The sequence below is a fragment of the Hyla sarda genome, chromosome 9 (assembly GCF_029499605.1).
Source record: "Hyla sarda isolate aHylSar1 chromosome 9, aHylSar1.hap1, whole genome shotgun sequence".
Taxonomy (NCBI): domain Eukaryota; kingdom Metazoa; phylum Chordata; class Amphibia; order Anura; family Hylidae; genus Hyla; species Hyla sarda.
The window spans coordinates 152,478,782-152,502,893 of NC_079197.1; the positions used below are offsets into that span (position 1 = coordinate 152,478,782).

Sequence of the window (24,112 nt, forward strand, 5' to 3'; positions counted from 1 at the left end):
GGATGGAAACAACCTCTGCACTTTTACATCTGTCTTCTTCTGCCGTCAAGACGTTATCTCAAAGGTTAACCAGGATAACTGGCTCAGCGTTATTATATTATCCTCACTTCAAAGGTGACAACCGCCAACTTGTGTCTGCTTTTCTCATTTATGGCACTCTGCATGGAGGATAGGCCGGGGATCTCAGGCTGCGGCTGGCATTTGTAGGAAAAAAAAAACTAGCCCATAGGCCAGTGTTTCCCAACCAGGGTACCTCCAGCTGTTGTAAAACTACAACTCCAAGCATGCCCGGACAGCCAAAGGCTGTCATATGCAGCAGTATATACACACAGTATTGTCGTAATACCACAATTTTACCTGCCAAAAATCCCGGCCTAACTACTAATAATTATTACATAGCCTGGTTTCTTATCCTGTAATCCATGGGACTTTAGATGCTCAATAATTAATAACACCAGCTGACCTACACCAGTGATAAGAGGTGGCTTAAAACATAACTTTTAATTGTTATTCTCAAATAAAAGATTCATATAGTACAAATAGTGCCGTTCTGTGCATGTACCCAATGATCTTTATACCAGAGTAATACTGCTAAAAGAAGAAATCAATATTCCTTCATTAATAATATCCAAGAAGGGAGTGCTATAGTGTTATACAAGCACATCCAACTAACCAACTAGTGGTCATTCAACATACAAATACTCCCTCAGTCAACCTAAGTGGTGACTGATATACCCAACGCGTTTCTATCGCCTATTTCAGCGACGTCATCAGGGGAGATAACATAGGAGTCAATCTCAGAAGACTGTCAGGATAAGTTTCACCTGAACGGACTCACACAAGGGGCCACAGCATGCCAATGCGCATATCATGCGATGGCCTCTTGTTTGCAGTACTTAGATAAATAAAATTATCAACAGAAAGCCATATGGATATATCTCCTAGAGTCCGGTGCCAATGGGGGCCCATCTCAACACCTCCAATTGGCTGCCTGTTCCGTGACTTCTATAGAGTATACCGGCGGCGCGCACTCTCGCAGTGGCGAAGAGGCTGGATGATATCCAGCCCGTGCTCACTGTGCAGGTCTCCGCCCCCTCCCTCAGTATGCTGTCTGCTCACATCTCCCCTAGCATTAGCAAAACTACAACTCCCAGCTTGTCCTCACTGACAGTAGCGGGACACAAGATGACAGTGGGAGGATTTTTCCTCCAGCTATGAGCCCTGCACTCACAGCTGTCAATCAAGGAAGTGTGTCCATGACATAGGTGATGATGCATGGACACAGCAGGACTAGTATGTGTCCAAGCAGGGGGGGGGGGGGGGCAGTTGTTTGACTGGCTTTTTAGTATGAAATACTGAAAATTTTCTAATGAAAGCAAATGCAAAACCTCTTGTTTATACATGTTTTACAACATATCAAAGGTTTTTGGATCTGACAGTGCTCATTTAAAGCTATAACACCTTTTATAAACATTATACAATATAATACAGGTAATAGATATATTTACAAGGGAACAGGTTTAGAGGGGGCCCAGGGGTCACTGTAGGGAGGCTGCCAGACAGGGCAGCAGGGGTACGGGGGTACATCTTTCATACTGTGGGGAAACCTGGCAGCAAGCGTTCAATTTACCTGCAGCGCCACCACAGTAGAAATTAAGCATTACACAGAATATATTAAAAACAATGGCTGAATGTTTAAAGGGGTATTCCAGGCCAAAATGTTTTTTTTATGTATCAACTGGCTCCGGAAAGTCAAACAGATTTGTAAATTACTTCTATTAAAAAATCTTAATCCTTCCAATAGTTATTAGCTTCTGAAGTTGAGTTGCTGTTTTCTGTCTAACTGCTCTCTGATGACTCACGTCCCAGGAGCTGACAGGGATATTCTCCCATCATGCACAGCCCCCGGGACGTGACATCATCATTGAGCAGTTAGACAGAAAACTTCAGAAGCTAGTAACTATTGGAAGGATTAAGATTTTTTAATAGAAGTAATTTACAAATCTGTTTAACTTTCCAGAGCCAGTTGATATATATAAAAAAAGGTTTTGCCTGGAATACCCCTTTAATGGAGGACAGGAGTGAGAGATGCTCTTTGATCTCCTATTTACAGGATCGTCCAGCCTGACCACAGAGATCCTCAAAGATCAGCCAAATGAAGGGAAGAATTTGATTTGATGCTGCTGCCGTAGCTCTGCATGTCTGCTATCTGCAGATACGAGCGGACACACAGAGCTACTGCAGCAGGGAGCTCGCTCTGCGACTGCAGGCAGCTCATCCGCTGCGTTAAATACGGATGCACTCCCGTGTGACCCTAGCCTTAAAGAGGTTATCCACAATTAGAAAAAAAAACATAGCTGCTTTCTTTCAAAACAGCACCACTCTTGTCCTCAGTTTGTGTCTGGTAGTGCAGCTCTGTTCCAAATAAGTGAATGGAGCTGAGGACAGGTGTGGTGCTGTTTTTGGAAGAAATCAGATATGTTTTTCTAATGCTGGGCCCATTTAATTTAATATTCCTGTAAAAGACCTTTTAATACTCCCAGACTGCCAAACATTAATGGACAGGGCACAACCCTCAACAATTAGGATTTATTGAAAAAAAAAATCTGCCCATCATAGATAGATAACAGGCCACAATAAGCATCATGAAAAAAACCTAAAGAAATAATAGTAAATTACAAAAAAAGAATCCAACAAACCTTCTAACGTAGCCTTCTCCTATGGCAGTGCTTCTGGAAATACCAGGACTTCTTCAGTAATCGTCCTGTACTCCTCAGGTATCAAAGGTCTCTATGGAGTATAAAACACGATTGATGAGTAAACCGCATTATTGAAGTAATTTGCTTATTATCATAAAATTGGCTGCAAATAAAGGGTAAAGGTTTAATATTTCACATTCACAAATCTGGTGTGGAACAAAGCAAAATGTTTAAAGGAGTACTCTAGTGCAGAGTATTCCTGCTCCGTTCTGCCTGGGCTGCAAAATAAATGAAAATGAACCCTCACTCACCTCCCTGGGTTCCCGCGGAGCGCCACTACAGCTGATCGGTCCTCCGGTCCATCCTCTTCATACTTCCTGGTGTAACGAAGCGTCACATGGCGCTCAGCCTATCGCCGGCCGAGGCTGAACATCGCGGTGGCCGGCGATAGGCTGAGCGCCAAATTGGCCCGGGCTACAATTTAGAGAAGACGCCCAATGCGAGTCACTGCATGTAACCGTACTATAATCACTTGTATGGTCTGCAGAGCTGTGTACTTATGGAGATCAGTATAAATGATTTGGTCAGAACCAGTTTGATGGTAATATCCATGGTAATATAATTCTTCCTTGTATACTGGTATTAAAGGTAATATTGGTCTCATTATACAGGATTTGGTCCATAACAGTATCATGGTAATATGCATGGTGATAATATTCCTCCTTGTATACTGGTATTGTCAGTAAAATTGGTCTCAGTGTACAGGATTTGGTCAGTAAAAGTATGATGATAATATGTATGGTGATAATATTCCTCCTTTTATACTGGAATTATGGGTAATATTGGTCTTAGTATACAGGATTTGGTCAGTACCAGTATGATGGTAATATGTATGTTGATAGGTTTATTCCTTGTATACAGTGTACGATATTGTCATGCATAAGGAAAAATCTTACCAATGTTCTCTCTCTCTACATACAGTCATGGCTGTAAATGTTGGCACCCCTAACATTTTTCTAGAAAATTAAGTATTTCTCACAGAAAAGGATTGCAGTAACACGTTTTGCTATACACACGTTTATTCCCTTTGTGTGTATTGGAACTAAACCAAAAAAGGGAGGAAAAAAGCAAATTAGACATAATGTCACCAAAAATGTACTGGACAAACTTATTGGCACCCATAACCTAATTTTTAGTTGCACACCCTTTGGAAAAAATTACTGAAATCCGTCGCTTCCTATAACCATCAATAAGCTTCTTACACCTCTCAGCCGGCATGTTGGACCACTCTTCCTTTGCAAACTGCTCCAGGTCTCTCTTATTGGAAGTAGGAAATAAAAGAAAAAAAGAGGGAACGTGCCCCTAGTGAAGTACAGTCAAACAATGATTTAAAAGATAATGGTGTGAATCTCACTCACCATGTAATGTTGCGCTCAGAGCACAACACCTTTATTCGCATGTAGAGTGGGTCTTTGGATCCTGCAGTTCGCAATCCCTCCAAACACTCACTGGAGTCATCGGTAGTAATAATGCAGATAGATAAAAAAAAGGAATTTTTCTTGCAGCGCTGGACCAAAATGAATGTAAAGAGACAAGGCTCTTGAAGAATAAAATCGATAAACGCCACTCGATTTTATTCTTCAAGAGCCTTGTCCCTTTACATTCATTTTGGTCCAGCGCTGCAAGAAAAATTCCTTTTTTTTTTATCTATCTCTTAATGGAAAGACGCCTTTTCCCAACAGCAATTTTAAGATCTCTCCACAGGTGTTCAATGGGATTTAGATCTGGACTCATTGCTGCCACTTCAGAACTCTCCAGTGCTTTGTTGTCATCCATTTCTGGGGGCTTTTTGACATGTTTGGGGTCATTGTCCTGCTGGAAGACCCAAGATCTCGGACACAAACTGGCTGTACAGTGCGACCCAAAATCCATTGGTAATCCTCAGATATCATGATGTCTTGTACACATTCAAGGCACCCAGGGCAAGAGGCAGCAAAACAACCCCAAAACATCATTGACCCTCCACCATATATCTCTGTAGGTACTGTGTTCCTTTCGTTGTAGGCCTCATTCCATTTTCGGTAAACAGTAGAATGATGGGCTTTACCAAAAAGCTCTATCTTGGTCTCATCTGTCCACAAGACGTTTTCCTAGAAGGATTTTGGTTACTCAAGTTCAATTTGGCAAAATGTTATCTACATTTTTTATGTCTCTGTGTCAGCAGTTGGGTCCTCCTGGGTCTCCTGCCATAGTGTTTCATTTCATTTAAATGTTGACAGATAGTTCGCGCTGACACTGATGCTCCCTGAACCTGCGGGACAGCTTTAATATCTTTGGAACTTGTTTGGGGCTGCTTATCCACCATCCGGACTATCCTGCGCTGACACCTTTCCTCAATTTTTCTCTTCCGTCCACGCCCAGGGAGATTAGCTACAGTGCCATGGGACAAAGGCAAAAACTGTGCGCACTCTGGACAAAGGCAAATCTAGATCTCTGGAGATGGACTTGTAACCTTGAGATTGTTGATATTTTTCCACAATTTTGGTTCTCAGGTCCTCAGACAGTTCTCTTCTCCTCTTTCTGTTGTCCATGCTTAGTGTGGCACACACACAGACACACACACAATGCAAAGACTAAGTGAACTTCTCTCCTTTTTATCTGCTTTCAGGTGTGATTTTTATATTGCCCACACCTGTTACTTGCCCCAGGTGAGTATAAAGGAGCATCACATGCTTGAAACAAGCTTATTTTTCCACAATTTTGAAAGGGTGCCAATAATTTTGTCCAGTACATTTTTGGAGTTTGGTGACATTGGGGGAGATTTATCAAAAACTGTGCAGAGGAAGAATGGTGCAGTTGCCCATGGCAACCAATCAGATTGCTTCTTTCATTATTAAAGAGACCTGTTAAAAATGAAAGAAGCAATCTGACTGGTTGCCATGGGCAACTACACCACTCTTCCTTTACACAGGTTTTGATAAATCTCCCCCATTATGTCCAATTTGGTTTTTTTTTTTCCTCCCTTTTTTGGTTTAGTTCCAATACACACAAAGTGAATAAACATGTGTATAGCAAAACATGTGTTACTGCAATCCTTTTCTGTGAGGAATACTTCATTATTTACACATTTCAAAAAAAGCAAAGAGGATTACAATTACATTGTTTCATATAAGCACTAAAGGTATTAAGTAATACTGTCACGATGCCGGCTGGCAGGAGGTGGATCCTCTGTGCCAGAGAGGGATTGGCGAGGACCGTGCTAGTGGACCGGTTCTAAGTCACTACTGGTTTTCACCAGAGCCCGCCGCAAAGCGGGATGGTCTTGCTGCGGCGGTAGTGACCAGGTCGTATCCACTAGCAACGGCTCAACCTCTCTGACTGCTGAAGATAGGCGCGGTACAAGGGAGTAGACAGAAGCAAGGTCGGACGTAGCAGAAGGTCGGGGGCAGGCGGCAAGGTTCGTAGTCAGGGTGGATAGCAGAAGTTCTGGTACACAGGCTTTGGACACACAAAACGCTTTCACTGGCACAAGGCAACAAGATCCGGCAAGGGAGTGAAAGGGAGGAGATCAGATATAGCCAGGGAGCAGGTGGAAGCCAATTAAGCTAATTGGGCCAGGCACCAATCATTGGTGCACTGGCCCTTTAAGTCTCAGGGAGCTGGCGCGCGCGCGCCCTAGAGAGCGGAGCCGCGCGCGCCAGCACATGACAGCAGGGGACGGGAACGGGTAAGTGACCTGGGATGCGATTCGCGAGCGGGCGCGTCCCGCTGTGCGAATCGCATCCCCGACGGCCATGACAGTGCAGCGCTCCCGGTCAGCGGGACCGACCGGGGCGCTGCGGAGAGAGAGACGCCGTACGCGCTCCGGGGAGGAGCGGGGACCCGGAGCGCTAGGCGTAACAGTACCCCCCCCCTTAGGTCTCCCCTTCTCTTTGTCCGGTAACTGCCTCCCCTGGGATGAGGACACCGGGAAAGGATGGAGGGATTCCTCAACGGCAGGCAGTACAGCAGGAGTGGGAATGGGAAGGGAGGGCAGAGGGCGAGGCCTGGCACGGGGCAGTGTGACACCAGGACGAGGGCCATGAGGAGGCACCGAGGCTTGCCTGACTGGACTGGGAGGGGGGGAGAGGCACTTCTTAAGGCGGGCAGAGTCCATAACGACCTTAGGGAGACCGGATACAGGAGGAACCACAGGGTCACGGCAGGGAGTACTTGGAACCGGTTTAAGGCAGTCCTTGAAGCAAGAGGTACCCCAACTCTTGATCTCCCCTGTGGACCAATCCAGGGTTGGGGAATGGTGTTGAAGCCAGGGTAGTCCAAGGAGAATTTCGGAAGTGCAATTGGAGAGGACCAAAAACTCAATTTTTTCGTGATGAGTTCCGATGCACATTAGGAGGGGCTCCGTGCGGTAACGCACGGTGCAATCCAACCTGGCTCCGTTGACCGCGGAAATGTGGAGTGGCTTGACAAGACGGGTCACCGGGATGCGGAATTTATTCACCAAGGACTCCCGAATAAAATTCCCAGAGGCACCAGAGTCCAGGCAGGCCACGGCTGAGAGGGAAGAGCTGGCTGAAGGAGAAATCCGTACAGGCACCGTGAGACGTGGAGAAGCCGACTTAGCATCAAGAGACGCCACACCCACGAGAGCTGGGTGCGAGCGTGCGTTTCCCAGACGTGGAGGACGGATAGGGCAATCCACCAAAAAATGTTCGGTACTGGCACAGTACAGACAAAGATTCTCTTCCTTACGGCGATTCCTCTCTTCCAGGGTCAGGCGAGACCGATCCACTTGCATGGCCTCCTCGGCGGGAGGCCTAGGCGCAGATTGCAATGGAGACTGTGGGAGAGGTGTCCAGAGATCTAAGTCTTTTTCCTGGCGGAGTTCTTGATGCCTCTCAGAAAAACGCATGTCAATGCGAGTGGCTAGATGAATGAGTTCATGCAGGTTAGCAGGAGTTTCTCGTGCGGTCAGAACATCTTTAATGTTGCTGGATAGGCCTTTTTTAAAGGTCGCGCAGAGGGCCTCATTATTCCAGGATAGTTCAGAAGCAAGAGTACGGAATTGTATGGCGTACTCGCCAACGGAAGAATTACCCTGGACCAGGTTCAGCAGGGCAGTCTCAGCAGAAGAGGCTCGGGCAGGTTCCTCAAAGACACTTCGAATTTCCGAGAAGAAGGAGTGTACAGAGGCAGTGACGGGGTCATTGCGGTCCCAGAGCGGTGTGGCCCATGACAGAGCTTTTCCAGACAGAAGGCTGACTACGAAAGCCACCTTAGACCTTTCAGTAGGAAACTGGTCCGACATCATCTCCAAGTGCAGGGAACATTGCGAAAGAAAGCCACGGCAAAACTTAGAGTCCCCATTAAATTTGTCCGGCAAGGACAGGCGGAGGCTAGGAGTGGCCACTCGCTGCGGAAGGGGTGCAGGAGCTGGCGGAGGAGATGATTGCTGCTGAAGTTGCGACTGAAGTTGCTGCACAATGGTGGACACTTCCGACAGCTGGTGGGTTAGATGGGCGATCTGTCGGGATTGCTGGGCGACCTCCGTGGTGATATCAGAGATATAAGGCAGAGGGACCTCAGCGGGATCCATGGCCGGATCTACTGTCACGATGCCGGCTGGCAGGAGGTGGATCCTCTGTGCCAGAGAGGGATTGGCGAGGACCGTGCTAGTGGACCGGTTCTAAGTCACTACTGGTTTTCACCAGAGCCCGCCGCAAAGCGGGATGGTCTTGCTGCGGCGGTAGTGACCAGGTCGTATCCACTAGCAACGGCTCAACCTCTCTGACTGCTGAAGATAGGCGCGGTACAAGGGAGTAGACAGAAGCAAGGTCGGACGTAGCAGAAGGTCGGGGGCAGGCGGCAAGGTTCGTAGTCAGGGTGGATAGCAGAAGTTCTGGTACACAGGCTTTGGACACACAAAACGCTTTCACTGGCACAAGGCAACAAGATCCGGCAAGGGAGTGAAAGGGAGGAGATCAGATATAGCCAGGGAGCAGGTGGAAGCCAATTAAGCTAATTGGGCCAGGCACCAATCATTGGTGCACTGGCCCTTTAAGTCTCAGGGAGCTGGCGCGCGCGCGCCCTAGAGAGCGGAGCCGCGCGCGCCAGCACATGACAGCAGGGGACGGGAACGGGTAAGTGACCTGGGATGCGATTCGCGAGCGGGCGCGTCCCGCTGTGCGAATCACATCCCCGACGGCCATGACAGTGCAGCGCTCCCGGTCAGCGGGACCGACCGGGGCGCTGCGGAGAGAGAGACGCCGTACGTGCTCCGGGGAGGAGCGGGGACCCGGAGCGCTAGGCGTAACAAATACACATTGGGGGAGATTTATCAAAGGATTTAGACTGGTTTTTCTTGTCTAAATTTGTCACACAGAAAGTCGCAGTCTAAATATGTGCGACTTTTCTGCGACTTTTGCTGTAGAGGATTTTTAGAACATGATGCATTCTAGTCTATTTTAGATGGAAAATGCATTGGTGCTGAATTTATCAAGTGCGACTTTTCAGCGACAAGTCGCATAGGCTGAAAGTACGCCGAAATGTCAGACCATGTTGGAGCAGGTTTAAATATAGACTAAAGCATAGATCATGCAGTCTGTGCACAGAATTTATCAAGAGCTGTGCGCCATTTGATAAATTAGGCGCACAATAGACCAGACTAACCCTCTGTAGTTTGGTCTATATTGATGCGGGACATAGACAACTTTGATAAATATCCCCCAATATGAATATTCAGGCATACATCTACCTAAGCAGTTACATCACATCCAGTACTATACAGAAGTACCCTACACAGTCAGCTGATCCCAACATTCATGTCCATAGCACTGAGACTGACAGCTGTCAGATGACTGATCATGTGACCAACCATCACCTAGCGTTGTCTGCTGCTCTTTAGAGGCATGAAGTGTAATGTGAACCCAGCCCAAGAAAAATGGGACCCACATTTTTAAACAGTTTTTTATGCTTTTTGGAATGTTCATATGCATGCTGAGTTTTTTTTTTTTTATTGTCATTCCTTTAGTGCATTTTATGCAGTTTAGATCTTTGCTTGCATTTTTTTATGTTATGTGGTGCTTGTGCAAAATATATTTAAAAAATGTTTTTATGCATAAATGTTTTTATGCATAAATTGGCTATTTTGAGTCATAAATAATGACCATGCACATTTTTGTTGGCGTTTTTTATTAGGCCCCATATACACGGCAAATTTTTGGAGAAATTTCCAGCTGGCGACTTATCTGTTTGCGCTAGGACCAATCAAAAATGCACCATCTCCATAGACGGCAATGCATTTCCAAGCGGATTCCGCAGAAAGAATAAACATGTTCATTCTTTCTGCGGAGTCCTGAATTTTAATTTCCGCGGCAGATGTTTCAACTGCGTAAATTCTTCCATGTGAATGGGATATTGCTGCCAGAAGAAATCAGATCCAACATCTGGCGCTGGTAGGGAAGCCCCATACACACTAGATCAGTGTTTCTCAAGCAGGGTGTCTCCAGCTGTTGCAAAACTACAACTCCCAGCATGCCTGGAGTTGTAGTTTTGCAACAGCTGGAGGCTGCTTGGAAAACACTGCCATAGATTATAATAATATATAATGGAGGTCTAAAGCGACACATTTGGGTGGGTTCACACTGCGTTTTTGTCTCAGATTCGGGTCCATTTAGACAACCATATTCCGGCACAGCAGCCTCAAAGGGATCCCAAAGGGATTTTTCAAAGGGATCCCAAAGCACCATTGACACTGTGGAATTTTCCACCACTAGAATGAACATGATAATTCTTTTTTGAAGGAATTCCGCCCGGACCGCATTGGTCGTCAATGAGAACTGCGCACATCCAGAGGGGAAGGGGGGCGGTCTTAGTGCCGACTCGTTCTTCATTCCATAGTTATTACGCCTAGCGCTCTGGGTCCCCGCTCCTCCCCGGAGCGCTCGCGGCGTCTTTCTCCCTGCAGCTCCCCGGTCAGTCCCGCTGACCGGGAGCGCTGCTCTGTCATGGCCGTTGGGGATGCGATTCGCACAGCGGGACGCGCCCGCTCGCGAATCGCATCCCAGGTCACTTACCCGTTCCCGTCCCCTGCTGTCATGTGCTGGCGCGCGCGGCTCCGCTCTCTAGGGCGCGCGCGCGCCAGCTCCCTGAGACTTAAAGGGCCAGTGCACCAATGATTGGTGCCTGGCCCAATTAGCTTAATTGGCTCCCACCTGGTCCCTGACTATATCTAACCTCCTCCTATGCACTTCCTTGCCGGATCTTGTTGCCCTTGTGCCTAGTGAAAGCGTTTTGTGTGTTTATACCCTGTGTACCAGAACTACTGCTATCTCCCCTGACTACGAACCTTGCCGCCTGCCCCCGACCTTCTGCTACGTCCGACTTTGCTTCTGCCTACTCCCTTGTACTTCGCCTATCTTCAGCAGCCAGAGAGGTGAGCCGTTGCTAGTGGATACGACCTGGTCACTACCGCCGCAGCAAGACCATCCCGCTTTGCGGCGGGCTCTGGTGAAAACCAGTAGTGTCTTAGAACCGGTCCACTAGCACGGTCCTCGCCATCCCTCTCTGGCACAGAGGATCCACCTCCTGCCAGCCGGCATCGTGACAGTAGATCCGGCCATGGATCCCGCTGAGGTTCCCCAGCATTCCATCTCTGATCTCACCACGGTGGTCGCCCAGCAATCCCGACAGATCGCCCATCTAACCCACCGGCTGTCGGAAATGTCCACCATTGTGCACCAACTTCAGTCGCAACTGCAGCAGCAATCATCTCCTCCGCCACCTCCTGCACCCCTTCCGCAGCGAGTGGCCACTCCTAGCCTCCGCCTGTCCTTGCCGGACAAATTTAATGGGGACTCTAAGTTTTGCCGTGGCTTTCTTTCGCAATGTTCCTTGCACTTGGAGATGATGTCGGATCAGTTTCCTACTGAAAGGTCTAAGGTGGCTTTCGTAGTCAGCCTTCTGTCTGGAAAAGCCCTGTCATGGGCCACACCGCTCTGGGACCGCGATGACCCCGTCACTGCCTCTGTACACTCCTTCTTCTCGGAAATTCGAAGCGTCTTTGAGGAACCTGCCCGAGCCTCTTCTGCTGAGACTGCCCTGCTGAACCTGGTCCAGGGTAATTCCTCCGTTGGCGAGTACGCCATACAATTCCGTACTCTTGCTTCTGAACTATCCTGGAATAATGAGGCTCTCTGCGCGACCTTTAAAAAAGGCCTATCCAGCAACATTAAAGATGTTCTGGCCGCACGAGAGACTCCTGCTAACCTGCATGAACTCATTCATCTAGCCACTCGCATTGACATGCGTTTTTCTGAGAGGCATCAAGAGCTCCGCCAGGAAAAAGACAGATCTCTGGACACCTCTCCCACAGTCTCCACTGCAATCTGCGCCTAGGCCTCCCGCCGAGGAGGCCATGCAAGTGGATCGGTCTCGCCTGACCCTGGAAGAGAGGAATCGCCGTAAGGAAGAGAATCTTTGTCTATACTGTGCCAGTACTGAACATTTTTTGGTGGATTGCCCAATCCGTCCTCCACGTCTGGGAAACGCACGCTCGCACCCAGCTCTCGTGGGTGTGGCGTCTCTTGATGCCAAGTCGGCTTCTCCACGTCTCACGGTACCTGTTCGGATTTCCACTTCAGCCAGCTCTCCCCTCTCAGCCGTGGCCTGCCTGGACTCTGGAGCTTCTGGGAATTTTATTCGGGAATCCTTAGTGAATAAATTCCGCATTCCGGTGACCCGTCTTGTCAAGCCACTCCACGTTTCCGCGGTCAACGGAGCCAGGTTGGATTGTACCATACGCTTCCGCACGGAGCCCCTTCTAATGAGCATCGGATCTCATCACGAGAGGATTGAACTTTTGGTCCTCCCCAATTGCACCTCGGAAATTCTCCTTGGACTTCTCTGGCTTCAACTTCATTCCCCAACCCTGGATTGGTCCACTGGGGAGATCAAGAGTTGGGGGCCCTCTTGTTCCAAGGACTGTCTAAGACCGGTTCCCAGTAACCCTTGCCGTGACTCTGTGGTTCCCTCAGTATCCGGTCCCCCTAAGGTCATTAAGGACTCTGCCTGCCACAGGAAATGCCCCTCCCCCCCTCCCAGTTCCATCAGGCAAGCTTCTGTGTCCCCTCATGGCCCTCGTCCTGGTGTCACACTGCCCCGTGCCAGGTCTCGCCCTCTGCCCTCTCTCCCCATTCCCACTCCTGCGGTTCTGCCTGCCGTTGAGGAATCCCTCCATCCTTTCCCGGTGTCCTCATCCCAGGGGAGGCAGTTACCCGATAAAGAGAAGGGGAGACCTAAGGGGGGGGGTACTGTTACGCCTAGCGCTCCGGGTCCCCGCTCCTCCCCGGAGCGCTCGCGGCGTCTTTCTCCCTGCAGCTCCCCGGTCAGTCCCGCTGACCGGGAGCGCTGCTCTGTCATGGCCGTTGGGGATGCGATTCGCACAGCGGGACGCGCCCGCTCGCGAATCGCATCCCAGGTCACTTACCCGTTCCCGTCCCCTGCTGTCATGTGCTGGCGCGCGCGGCTCCGCTCTCTAGGGCGCGCGCGCGCCAGCTCCCTGAGACTTAAAGGGCCAGTGCACCAATGATTGGTGCCTGGCCCAATTAGCTTAATTGGCTCCCACCTGGTCCCTGACTATATCTAACCTCCTCCTATGCACTTCCTTGCCGGATCTTGTTGCCCTTGTGCCTAGTGAAAGCGTTTTGTGTGTTTATACCCTGTGTACCAGAACTACTGCTATCTCCCCTGACTACGAACCTTGCCGCCTGCCCCCGACCTTCTGCTACGTCCGACTTTGCTTCTGCCTACTCCCTTGTACTTCGCCTATCTTCAGCAGCCAGAGAGGTGAGCCGTTGCTAGTGGATACGACCTGGTCACTACCGCCGCAGCAAGACCATCCCGCTTTGCGGCGGGCTCTGGTGAAAACCAGTAGTGTCTTAGAACCGGTCCACTAGCACGGTCCTCGCCATCCCTCTCTGGCACAGAGGATCCACCTCCTGCCAGCCGGCATCGTGACAATAGTGTGAATCGGCCCCTCTCCCATAAGAGTACCCTTAATTTTTCTGCACACAAAACCGATGTCAACTACGCTATGGTATGTGCCAAAAAAACATGCATTACAATATATATATTTTAAAAAAACAGATGCTATAAAAAATAAATAAAAAAACAGATGCTATAAAAAATAAATAAAAAAACAGATGCTATAAAAAATAAATTAATAAAAAAACAGTTGCTGCTGTTTTCTATTGACTTACATATATATATATATATATATATATATATATATATATATATATATATATAATGTAAGTCAATAGAAAACAGCAGCAACTTTTTTTTTTTTTTTTTTTTTTTTTATAGCATCTGTTTTTTTCCTCCCTATATAAACATCAATAACGCTGTGTGAATGCTCCCTTAAGTAAAGAAAAGAAAGTTAGTACAATCTGTAACCTGTGGCTGCAAACTTTCATTTTTTTTTAATTGTTTTTAAGAAACCACAAACTCCCAGCAGTTCCTGGCTGCCAGTGCATGTCAAGAGTTAAAATTGCACAAAAGCCACATAAAAAAAAGCATAAATAACCCCCATGCATCACCGTTATAAGACACAGTACAACCCCCATCCTCCTCCTGCAGCCTAAATAACATACAACACCTAGTGAGAGGTATAAACATGCACAACCGTGCGGACTACCTGGCAAGACCGGGGCCCCTTGCGGACGAGTTTACAGAAGCTTCAACATTTCAACTGGACAGCAATTTATTCTTCACGCCCCGGGGCGTTATGGACGTTGTAGTTTTCCAGCGCTCCGCTATGACTTACATGAAGCACGGCCAGGACTACGATACCCGGCAGGCATTGCGGGCAGTGAAGCTGAAAATGTCATTGGCCGAGCGTGCTGGCCAATAGGCGACGAGGATCTCTAAGGGACGGCGGGAAACGTAGTTTACTTCCCCGCTAGTACCAAGGCGATGAAACGAGGGTTGAACTATAATTCCCAGAGTTCTAAGCGGCGCCTGACTGTTATGGGAGAAGCTGCTTGTTTTCTTATACCATTGTTTCCCAACCAGGGTTCCTTCAGCTGTTGCAAAACTACAACTCCCAGCATGCCCGGACAGCCAAAGGTTGTCCGAGCATGCTGGGAGTTGTAGTTTTGCAACAGCTGGAGGCACCCTGTTTAGGAAACAATGTCTTGTACACTGGCCTTTGCTTATGTGTTTACTTGCAAGCTGACTCAAAAGGGTCACACAACGTCTGATGTGTAAAAGCAGTGGTCTCCAAACTGTGCACCTCCAGATGCTGCAAAACTACAACTTCCAGCATGCCCGGACAGCCGTTGGCTGTCCGGGCATGCTGGGAGTTGTAGTTTTGCAACATCTAGCGGTCCACAATTTGACGACCACTGGTGTAGATGGGTATTATACTTCTGTATACCAGAAATGACAGTGATCCCCAACTTGTGGCTCTCCAGCTGTTGCAGAACTCTACTAGCATACCCTGGCAGCCTTGGTTAGAGCAGTAGTCTCCAGCCAGTGGCTGTCCAGCTGTCGCAGAACTACAATGCCCAGCATGCCCTCCCAGCCTTGGTTAGAGCAATGGTCTCCAGCCTGTGGCTCTCCAGCTATAGCAGAACTACAAGAACCAGCATGCCCTGACTGCCTTCCTTAGAGCAGTAGTACCCAGTAGTTTTCCAGCTGTTGCAGAACCACAATTCCCAGCATGCCCTGATAGCCTTTCTGAGGGTGCATGCACATAACGTTTTTGCTATACAGTTTTTTTACCCGTACTCAAAACCGTAGTCTACCGTTTTTTTTTGTCCGGGTGAAAAACTGTATTTAAGGGGTACTCCAGCGCTAAGACATCGTATCCCCTATCCAAAGGATAAAGGGGATAAGATGTCAGATCGTGGGGGTCCCGCCGCTGGGGACCCTCGTGATCTTCCACACCGCACCCCGTTAGAATCAGTCCCCGGAGCGTGTTCACTCCGGATCTGATTACTGGCGATCACGGGGATGGAGCATAGTGACGTCACGGCTCCGCCCCCTCAATGCAAGCCTATGGGAGGGGGCGTAACAGCTGTTACGCCCCTCCAATAGACTTGCATTGAGGTGGCGGAGCGTGATGTCACACGGGGGCGGAGCCGTGATGTCACTATGCTCCGTCCTCGTGGTCGAGATGGACTCAGCCTGAGGACCTCCAGTGGTTCCGGAAGCCGCTAAAGGTGGGTGCTGCATGGTAGATCCCGGGGGTCCCCAGCGGTGGGAGCCCCGCGATCTGACATCTTATCCCCTATCCTTTGGAGTACCCCTTTTAACCGTATAAGTTTTTTTTTTTTTTTTAACATGGTAGTCAATGGGAACCGTACAGAAGAGTATGGGGGGGTATTTATCAAAGGATTTCTGTGTTTTTTTCCCCGTAACTTTGGCGCAATACTTTGGCGCAGTGTCTTTTTGCGCTAAGATTTGGCGCATTCTCCCCACTGTAATTTTTTTAACTTTCTCAAAATCACACAGTCCTGTGTGTGATTTTTACTTTGGACAGTAATTCATCATTTGCGTCAAATGTTGCGCCTTTAGGGGTTTTTTTTGGCGCAATTCACCACCAAGAAATTTTGTACATGGAAAACACACTTAGCAATGTCAGAAAATGTAAAGGCGTCAAAATACAGTTAAAAAAATGTTTGTGAAAGCAGCGACTCCTCCGGGGCTGCTCAATACTATCCTGCGACATAGTTGTCTCTGAGGAACCTTCACCCTCCGTTGAGCCAGCATCGGACATGGCCGCACAGGTTCAGGAAAGGTAAGCACTAAAGGTAACAAAAAAAAACACATTTCACATGGCGGCTATAAACCCCACAAAAGATAATAACTCCCGTCGCTTGCTGATATACTGCAGGAGGGACTCCGAAATGGCTGCTCTACAGGGTAAAATACGCGTCCTCTGTGGTGGTAAGTTCTGTGTAAAAGGCGCTGTGAACAGCTGATTTCAACATTTGCGCCAAAATTACTTACAACATGCGCCAAATGATAAATTTGGTGCATGTCCACGAAAACCAAAGTGGAAAAAAAAGGGTAAAAGGAAACTGTCAACAGGCAAAATTGATAAATACCCCCCTATGTGCTTACGGTTCCATACAGTTTTCACCATGCGGTTTTTGACTTTGCACAATTTTTTATCTTGGAATTTCAATTAAACAAGTGAAACTTTATTCAAAATGGAGTGAAAATTTTTAAGCATATATGTTTTTTTCTTAATAAATGGATGCAACCGGACATCATTTTTCAAACCGTATATGGTTTTCAACTGTATATGGGCTAAAATTTGTACACACGTTTTGATACAGTTTAGTCAGGTTTTGAGGAATCCGTTTTTCACCAAAAACCTGATACGGGAACTGTATTGCAAAAACGTAGTGTGCATGCACCCTAACAGCAGTGGTCTCCAGCTGTTGCAAAACTACAGCACCCAGCACGCCCTGGCAGACTTGCTTAGAGCAATGGTCTCTAGCCTGTAATTTTGCAGCTCTTGCAAAACTACAATGCCCAGCATGCCCTGCTGGCCTTGCTTTGAGCAGTGGTCTTCAGCTGTCCGGGCATGCTGGGAGTTGTAGTTTTGCAACAGCTGAAGGCACCCTGGTTGGGAAACACTGGCCCACAGTGATGTCTCCAGAGCTGGTTGGGCAGTTTCATAGGTAAAAGCTTCGGGGCTCTGGGGCAGAAGGTCATCTTCGTCCCACCTCATGACAATAGTCACGCTGAGTCACTAGAGCGACTGAAATCAATGTCACATGATCTCCACCATTGATTTCTACAGGAAGTTATATGACAATACATCCCTTCAACGTTTGGGGCCCAGAACCGTCTTGGCTGTTGGTACAAAAGGAAATTACCCACTTTGATCTTGGGTGCGGTCACCATGACGACAGGTCATCAGCTTAGGGTCACTTCATATATGATGGGGTCTATGGGTGAAATTCTGGAGTGACCTGAGCTTAAGTAAATTCACCCTTCTTAGTACTTTTCAGAAATTTCTGGCGATTCATACGCTGGGTTAAAAGCATCACTGTCACTTAAAAAAAAATAAAAAAAATAAAACTTTTGACAGGTCACACAGACATGTCAAATTTCAGACCCCTACCGAACTCTAGACTGGTGTTTTCCAAGCAGGGTGCCCCCAACTGTCCGGGCATGCTGGGAGTTGTAGTTTTGCAACAGCTGGAGGCACCCTGGTTGGGCTACACTAGTCTAGATGGAAGGCGGGAGAAGCGCTCCCTGCCCTCCCCATCCCATGGCATAAGATGGCCTCCATTGTAAGGGCCCTTGCACACTATGGAAATTCTGCTTGCAACTGTTTCTGGAGAATTGGTGCTTTCTTACCGTGCCACCATTTAGCGCCATCCCTTTGACCAAAATGCCATTGTAGAATTCATTCCAGATCCGCCTGGGATATTCTGCCTCAGAACTTCAGTAATGTGCACAGTGCAACAGAATCCCATTGACATCAATAGGGTTTTGCTGCAAGTGGTTAAACAAACATATAGGTAAGTAAACATACAGAATAAGGGTGCGTTCACATGGCCGTCTGTCCCCGTTTTTTTTTTTTTTATCCCCGTTTTGTTTCCTTTTTTGCAGGCTGTTTAAAACGGTTTTTAAAAAATCCCGTTCATGTCAATGGGATTTTTTTTTACAATCCGTTTGCACTGATTTCCGATTTTTTTGATGGCAGAAAAAACGGCACATGCAGTATTTTTTCTTCCGTCCAAAAAATGGAAGAAAAAAACGGATACAGTAAATTTAACATTAAAATCTATGGAAAACGGATGAGCCTTTAATGTCATCCATTTGCATCCGTTTTTTAATCCGTTTTTTGGGGGTTTGTTAACTGAACAATAACGGATCAAAATGGATGCAAATGGATAACATCCGTTTGCATCCGTTATTGTCTGTTTTTTTTTTTTTTATTTTTTTTTTTTAAAGTCCGTTTTTATTTTTGACGGGAGAAGAATGGGACGGGTCTAGATGGCCGTGTGAACGCAGCCTAAGTAAACATACAGAATAAGGGTGCGTTCACACGGCCGTCTGTCCCCATTTTTTTTTTTATCACCGCTTCGGTTCCGTTCTTGCAGGCTGTAAATGGATTAAAAACGGTTTAAAAAAAATCCCATTCATGTCAATGGGATATTTTTTTACAATCCGTTTACATCCATTTGTACCCGTCTGCACTCATTTCTGTTTTTTGACAGCAGAAAATCGGCACATGCAGTATTTTTTCTTCCGTCAAAAAAACAGGGAAAAAAAAACACGGATACAGTAAATTTAACATTGAAGTCTATGGAAAACGGATGAGCCTTTAATGTCATCCCTTTCAATCCGTTTTTTGATCCGTTTTTACTTCTGAGCATGCTCAGAACATAAAAAAAATATATATTTTTTTTTTACTGAACAATAACGGATCCAAATGGATGCAAATGGATAACATTTGCTTTTTTTCTACACCTTTTTTTTTTTTTTTTGTGTGTGTGCTGGTAATGTGTAGGAGCACCAAATTTATTAAAGGGGTACTCCCGTGGATAACTTTTTTTTTTTTTAAATCAACTGGTGCCAGAAAGTTAAACAGATTTGTAAATCACTTCTATTAAAAAATCTTAATCCTTCCAGTACTTTTTAGGGGCTGTATACTAAAGAAATCCAAAAAAGAAATGCATTTCCTCTTAGGTCATGTGGTGTGCGGCGAAATTATTTATTTTTTTTAAATCAACTGGCACCAGAAAGTTAAACAGATTTGTGAATGACAATATAAAAATCGTAATTCTTCCAGCTCTTATCAGCTGCTGTATGCTCCAGCGAAAGTTCTTTTCTTTATGAATTTCCTTTCTGTCTGACCACAGTGCTTTCTGTCTCCATTTTAGGAATAGTGTTGGGCACGAATATTCGCATTTCGAATTTTTATCGCGAATATCGAAAATTCGTGAATATTACGAATATATTCACTATATATTCGAAATTACGAATATTCACTTTTTTTGCGCATATTCGCATAGGTGAATATTCGCACATTCCTTCTTTTCACTTGTGGGCCAATTAGAATGATGCAAATACACTTGTCAGAGGTTATCAACAACATCCCTAGCAACCAATAGTAAAGTTGCCCACCCCCTCACTGTTTTCTTCCTTGAATATGCGAATATAATGAATACGCGAAATTCGCTAATATAAAACGAATATTCGTCTATATATTCGCAAAATATCGCGAATTCCAATATGGGCAATGTCGCTCATCACGATTTAGGAACTGTCCAGAGTACAAGCAAATGCCCATAGCTAACCTATCCTGCTCTGGACAGTTCCTGACATGGACAGAGGTGTCAGCAGAGAGCACTGTGGTCAGACAGAAAGGAAATTCAAAAAGAAAAGAACTTCCTCTGGAGCATACAGCAGCTGATAAGTACTGGAAGGATTAAGATTTTTATATAGAAGTAATTTACAAATCTGTTCAACATTCTGACGCCAGTTGATTAAAAAAAAATTTAAGTATGTAAGCAAACAGAATAAAGTGTCTCATTGAAACCCTGCTCTCAAGTTTCAATGACTCTTGCACGGATCCCGTGTCCTCAATCTCGGACACTTGTAGACCTCCAGAACAAACCCATGCAGTAAAGAAAAAATCAGTACAAAAAGTCAGAACACGATGCATTTCTGGTGCCTGGGCACCCTTAATCATCAGTCATGATTAAGGGTGCCTAGGCACCATAAACGTGTGGGTGTTCCAGCTGCTGTGCCATTTTTTCCTATAATGCAAGGAGGGCAGGGAATATTGATGAGACAGGGGAGCTCGGTGAGCTGCTTCCTGCCTCCATTGTGCAAAGTTGTGGACTTAGGAATGGTCAGAACAAAGGAAATACTTCACCTAAATATGTATGTTATCCTTCTTTTTACAACTATTCACCCACACTATAACCCAGAATATTGGATTTAGTGCGAGTGAACTAGCTGTCAGTTTTTCTTTAACCCCTTCCCGCAGAATGTCATATATAAACGCCGGGTTGTGCAGTGCGTTCGCGCATCCCGGCGTTTATAAATGACATGCAGTTAACCCGGCGATGCGCAGCATCGCACGGGTTAACTGGCAGAAGTCCCGCTGTTTCCAGCAGGGGACAACTTCTGCTTCACCCCCAGGACCATCAATTGATGGTCCTGGTCAGCGATCACTGTGATTGGTCCCTGTGGACCAATCACAGTGATCTGGGGTGAAAGTTCAGATCCCCCGCACTGCCCGCCCCTGGAAGTCGGGCAGAACGGGGGACGAAGGCTGCAGGGGCTCGCGGGGACCTGCGGCATTCGGGGGGAACACGTGGGGACCGGCGGACTTACCTGATCCAGCGGCGGGACCGAGGAGCAGCGCGGGATCGGCCACGTGGACGAGCAGCGACGGGTAAGTATGTGGTCCTCAGAGGCAGCAGTGAAGATCTTCACTGCTGCTTCTAGGAGTCTGAAAACTACAACTCCCAGCATGCCTAGACAGCCTTTGGCTGTCTGGGCATGCTGGGAGTTGTAGTTTTGCAGCATCTGGAGGGCCTCAGTTTGGAGACCATTGTATAATGGTCTCCAATCTGTGCTCTTCCAGCTGTTGCAAAAATACAACTCCCAGCATGCACTGACTGTCCAGGCATGCTGGGAGTTTTAGTTCAGCAACATCTGGCCCTTCAGATGTTGCCGAACTACAACTCCCAGCATGCCCTTCAGCTGTCTGGGCATGCTGGGAGTTGTAGTTTTGCAACAGCTGGAGACACACTGGTTGGGAAACATTGTTTCTAACTCAGTGTTTACTAACCTGTGTGCCTCCAGCTGTTGCAAAACTATAACTCCCAGCATGCACTAAAAGACCATGCACGCTGGGAGTTGTAGTTTTGCAACATCTGGAGGGCCCCAGTTTGGAGACCATTGTATAATGGTCTCCAATCTGTGCTCTTCCAGCTGTTGCAAAACTACAACTCCTAGTATGCACTGACTGTCCAGGCATGCTGGGAGTTTTAGTTCAGCAACATCTGGCCCTTCAGATGTTGCCGAACTACAACTCCCAGCATGCCCTTCAGCTGTCTGGGCATGCTGGGAGTTGTAGTTTTGCAACAACTGGAGACACACTGGTTGGGAAACATTGTCTGTTTCTAACTCAGTGTTTCCTAACCTGTGTGCCTCCAGCTGTTGCAAAACTATGACTCCCAGCATGCACTCCCCCCCCCCCCCCGCCCCGCCACCCCCGTGAATGTACAGGGTACATTCACATGGGCGAGGCTTTTACAGTGGGTTTCTCGCATCTTGAGATGCAGCAAATTTTGCGCTGGGAAACTCGCTGTAATCCCCCGCCCATGTGACTGTACCCTAAAAACACTACACTACACTAACACAAAATAAAATAAAAAGTTAAAAACACTACATATACACATACCCTTACACAGCCCCCCTCCCCCAATAAGAACGTCCGGTACACCACTGTTTCCAAAGCAGAGCCTCCAGCTGTTGAAAAACAACAACTCCCAGTATTGTCGGATAGCCGTTGACTGTCCAGGCATGCTGGGAGTTTTGCAACAGCTGGAGGCACCCTGTTTGGGAATCACTGGCGTAGAATACCCCTATGTCCACCCCTATGCAAATCCCTAATTTAGGCCTCAAATGCACATGGCGCTCTCACTTTGGAGCCCTGTCGTATTTCAGGGCAACAGTTTAGGGCGACATATGGGGTATCGCTGTACTCGGGAGAAATTGCGTTACAAGGTTTGGGGGGCTTTTTCTTCTTTAACCCTTCATGAAAAGGAAATGTTGGGGTCTACACCAGAATGTTAGTGTAAAAATTTTTTTTTTTTTACACTAACATGCTGATGTTGCCCTATACTTTACATTTTCACAAGAGGTAAAAGGGAAAAAAGCCCCCCAAAATTTGTAACGCAATTTCTCCCGACTACAGAGATACCCCATATGTGAGCGCAAAGTGCTCTGGGGGCGCACAACAAGGCCCAGAAGGGAGAGCGCACCATGTACATTTGAGGTGATTTGCACAGGGGTGGCTGATTGTTACAGCGGTTTTGACAAACGCAAAAAAAACAAAACCCCACATGTGACCCCATTTCGGAAACGACACCCCTCACGGAATGTAATGAGGGGTGCAGTGAGAATTTACCCCCCACAGGTGTCTGACGGATCTTTGGAACAGTGGTCCATGAAAATGAAAACTTGTACAGCCCACTGTTCCAAAGATCTGTCAGACATCAGTGGGGGGCAAATGCTCACTGTACCCCTTGTTACGTTCCTCAAGGGGTCTAGTTTCCAAAATGGTATGCCATGTGTGTTTTTTTTTGCTGTTCTGGCACCTTAGGGGCTTCCTAAATGCGACATGCTCCCCGAGCAAAATTTGCTCTCAAAAAGCCAAATATGACTCCTTCTCTTCTGAGCATTGTAGTTCGCCCATAGTGCACTTCAGGTCAACTTATGGGGTACCTCCATACTCAGAAGAGATGGGGTTACAAATTTTGGGGGGTATTTTCTGCTATTAACCCTTGAAAAAAGGTGAAATTAGGGGGGAAACACACATTTTAGTGGAATTTTTTTTTTTTTTTTTACATATGCAAAAGTCATGAAACACCTGTGGGGTAATAAGGCTCACTTTATTCCTTATTACATTCCTCAAGGGGTCTAGTTTCCAAAAATGGTATGCCATGTGGGTATTTTTTGCTGTTCTGGCACCATAGGGGCTTCCTAAATGCGACATGCCCCCCGAGCAAAATTTGCTCTCAAAAAGCCAAATATGACTCCTTCTCTTCTGAGCATTGTAGTTCACCCATAGTGCACTTCAGGTCAACTTATGGGATACCTCCATACTCAGAAGAGAAGGGGTTACAAATATTGGGGGGTATTTCCTGCTATTAACCCTTGGAAAAATGTGAAATTTGGGGGGAAACACACATTTTAGTGAAAAAAAATTTTTTTTTTACATATGCAAAAGTCGTGAAACACCTGTGGGGTATTAAGGCTCACTTTATTCCTTGTTACGTACCTCAAGGGGTCTAGTTTCCAAAATGGTATGCCATGTGAGGGTTTTTTGCTGTTCTGGCACCATAAGGGCTTCCTAAATGCAACATGCCCCCAAAAACCATTTCAGAAAAACGTACTCTCCAAAATCCCCTTATCGCTCTTTCCCTTCTGAGCCCTCTACTGCGCCCGCCGAACACTTTACATAGACATATGAGGTATGTGCTTACTCGAGAGAAATTGGGCTACAAATATAAGTATACATTTTCTCCTTTTACCCCTTGTAAAAATTTAAAAATTGGGTCTACAAGAACATGCGAGTGTAAAAAATGAAGATTGTGAATTTTCTCCTTCACTTTGCTTCTATTCCTGTGAAACACCTAAAGGGT

General features: G+C 46.8%; 1 protein-coding gene across 1 annotated transcript in view; it reads right to left on the reverse strand.

Annotated features, from left to right (window-relative positions):
- The window catches only part of TMLHE (trimethyllysine hydroxylase, epsilon), a 54,681-nt gene extending 40,133 nt beyond the window's left edge, over nucleotides 1-14,548 (reverse strand). Inside the window, exons 1-2 of the mRNA XM_056539287.1 lie at nucleotides 14,395-14,548; nucleotides 2,700-2,790 (exon numbers count right to left, since the gene is read on the reverse strand). The gene's annotated coding sequence lies outside the window, so the exon portion shown is untranslated. The remainder of the gene's footprint in view (nucleotides 1-2,699; nucleotides 2,791-14,394) is intronic.
- Between the last annotated feature and the right edge of the window lie 9,564 nt (nucleotides 14,549-24,112).